Here is a 2,907-nt window from a genome sequence, read left to right on the forward strand (position 1 = left end):
TGAGAGGGGATTTATTAGGGGAATTGGCTCACGATTACAAAGGCTGAGAAGTCCTGTGATAGGCTATTTGCAAGCTGGAGATCCCGGAATGCCAATAGAGTGGTTCTGTCCAAGTCTGAAGGCCTCAGAACCAGGGAAGCTGATGGTGTAATTCTCAGTGCAAAGCAGGAGCCCTGAGAAAATCTGGAAGGCTGCTGGTATAAGTCCTGGAGTCTCAAGGCTGGAGAGCCTGGAGCTCTGATGTCCAAGGGCAGGAGAAGAAGAGCCTCCCACCTCCAGGAGAGAAAGAGGAAATTGCTATTTCTCTGCCTGTTCTGTTCAATCCAGATCCCCAGCTGATGGGATCTTCCCCACTCAGTCCACCAACTCATGACTCCTTTGGAAATTTCTGGAAACACCTTCCAAGACACACCCAGGAGTACTGCTTTACTAGTTTCTAGGTATCCTTTAATCCAGTCAAGCTGACACCTAAAATTAATCACCACACCTTCTTAGTGTGCATAGTAGGCAGAATTATAAAATCACCCGGTTTCCTGCCCCCTGGTATACACACTCCTGTATAATTTTGGAAACTTGTGAATGTGATTAGGTTATATATGGCAGACTTGATGCTGAAAATGGGAGACTACTGTGGGTGCACCTGACCTAATCAGCTACACCCTTAAAAGGGACAAGGCTCTTCCAAAAGAAGAGATCGAAGTGTGAGCAGAACACAACATATTCAAGAGTCTCTATTGCCGGGCGCGGTGGCTCACGCCTGTAATCCTAGCTCTCTGGGAGGCTGAGGCGGGTGGATAGCTTGAGCTCAGGAGTTCAAAACCAGCCTGAGCAAGAGCGAGACCCCGTCTCTACTAAAAATAGAAAGAAATTAATTGGACAACTAAAAATATATAGAAAAAATTAGCCGGGCATGGTGGCACATGCCTGTAGTCCCAGCTACTCGGGAGGCTGAGGTAGGAAGATCACTCGAGCCCAGGAGTTTGAGGTTGCTGTGAGCTAGGCTAACGCCACGGCACTCACTCTAGCCCAGGCAACACAGTGAGACTCTGTCTCAAAAAAAAAAAAAGAGTCTCTGTTGCTGGCTTTGAAAAGGGAGGGAGCCAAGTGGCAAGGGACAGGCCGTCTCCAGGAGTTGAGATTGGCCTTTTGCTGACACCAAGGAAATGGGAGCCTCAGCCACACACATGAAGAACCGAATTTGAAGACAGTTCTTCCTCAGAGCATCCAGAAAGGAATGCCACCTAGCTGGCAGCCTGATTCAGCCTCTGAGACCCGGACAGAGACCTTAGTCACACTGTGCCTGAACTTCAGCCCCACAGACCTATGAGATAATAAATATTGTTTCAAGCCCTTGAATTTGTGGTACTTTCTTACATAGCCATAGAAAACAAATACAGCATATATTATTATTTTTTTTTGAGACAGGCTTTTGGTCTGTCACCCTGGCTACAGTGCAGTGGCATCATCATAGCTCACTGCAACCTCAAATACCTGGGCTCGAGTGATTCTCCTGCCTCAGCCTCCCCAGCAGCTGGGACTACAGGATTACAAGCATGTACCACCACACTTGGCTAATTTTTCCCTTCTTCCCTTCCCTTCCCTTCCTTTTTTCTTTCATAGAGATAGGGTCTTGATATTTTTCTCAGCTTATTTTAAATTTATCTTTTTTTGTTGTTGTTGTTGAGATAGAGTCTCACTGTGCTGCCCCGGCTAGAGTGCCGTGGCCTCAGCCTAGCTCACAGCAACCTCAAACTCCTGGGCTCAAGCGATCCTTCTGCCTCAGCCTCCCGAGTAGCTGGGACTACAGGCATGTGCTACCATGCCTGGCTAATTTTTTCTATATATTTTTTTAGTTGTCCAATTGATTTCTTTCTATTTTTAGTAGAGACGGGTCTCGCTCTTGCTCAGGCTGGTCTCGAACTCCTGAGCTCAAACAATCCGCCTGCCTCGGCCTCCCAGAGTGCTAGGATTACAGGCGTGAGCCACCGCGCCCGGCCTTACCTTTAAGTTCCACACATATGCTTTATCAGTATTGGGACTAAGAAAAATAATTCCATAAATAATTGTAAATACATCCTCTTTGTGAAAAATGGAAAGATTACTGAGAAACTGTTTCCTTTGACATCCCCTCCCCAATCTCAGCTAATCCTGGGCCCCTCCCTACCCCCCCTTCCCAGGATGTTTAGGAAAAACTCAAGCCGTGCTTTTCCTCTGCTCTTATGAAGTGGAAAATTCCACTGACAAACAGCTGTCACTCTTGCCTCTGTAAACTGCTTGCAGGCGTCAAGGTGGCTCAAGACCCTGCCCCCACTAAAGATAACCTCATTGTAACTGTGCCCCACTCCCTCCCTAAGCAAAATGTATAAAAGATTGCTACTTTCTTTATTCGGGTCTCAGAATTTGGGTAGAGAATCCCCTCTGAGTCCGCCGGCGTATAATATAAACCTGTTTTTGCCATACTTCTGTGTGCCTCTTGGTGTATTCCCGGTCAACTCTGCTGTAACACTCGCACTAACGCAACAATCACCAGACAGAAGACGTCTGTGACCAAACGTGTTGGGGGTGTCTCCTCACCAGCAAGCCATCAATTCTGCAGCAGACATGAGCTGAGTGTCCTCCAATTCAATTCTGACACTCTCTACTGAGAGAGAGTGTCAGATCCCCCAGGGTAAGGGCTCAGTCCCACAAGACTGCCACCCTGCTCAGAGACCAGTCGTTAAGTCCAGGCCTCCAAAAGCTCCAACTGATTAGCTTCAAGTTGGGGTTCCCACAACTCCCTCTTAGAGTTGGATTAATTTGCTAAAGTGGCTCACATGGCCGGGCGCGGTGGCTCATGCCTGTAATCCTAGCACTCTGGGAGGCCGAGGCAGGCGGATTGTTTGAGCTCAGGAGTTCGAAACCAGCCTG

This window comes from Propithecus coquereli, unplaced genomic scaffold (genome assembly GCF_000956105.1).
Source record: "Propithecus coquereli isolate 6110/MARCELLA unplaced genomic scaffold, Pcoq_1.0 Scaffold12, whole genome shotgun sequence".
Taxonomy (NCBI): domain Eukaryota; kingdom Metazoa; phylum Chordata; class Mammalia; order Primates; family Indriidae; genus Propithecus; species Propithecus coquereli.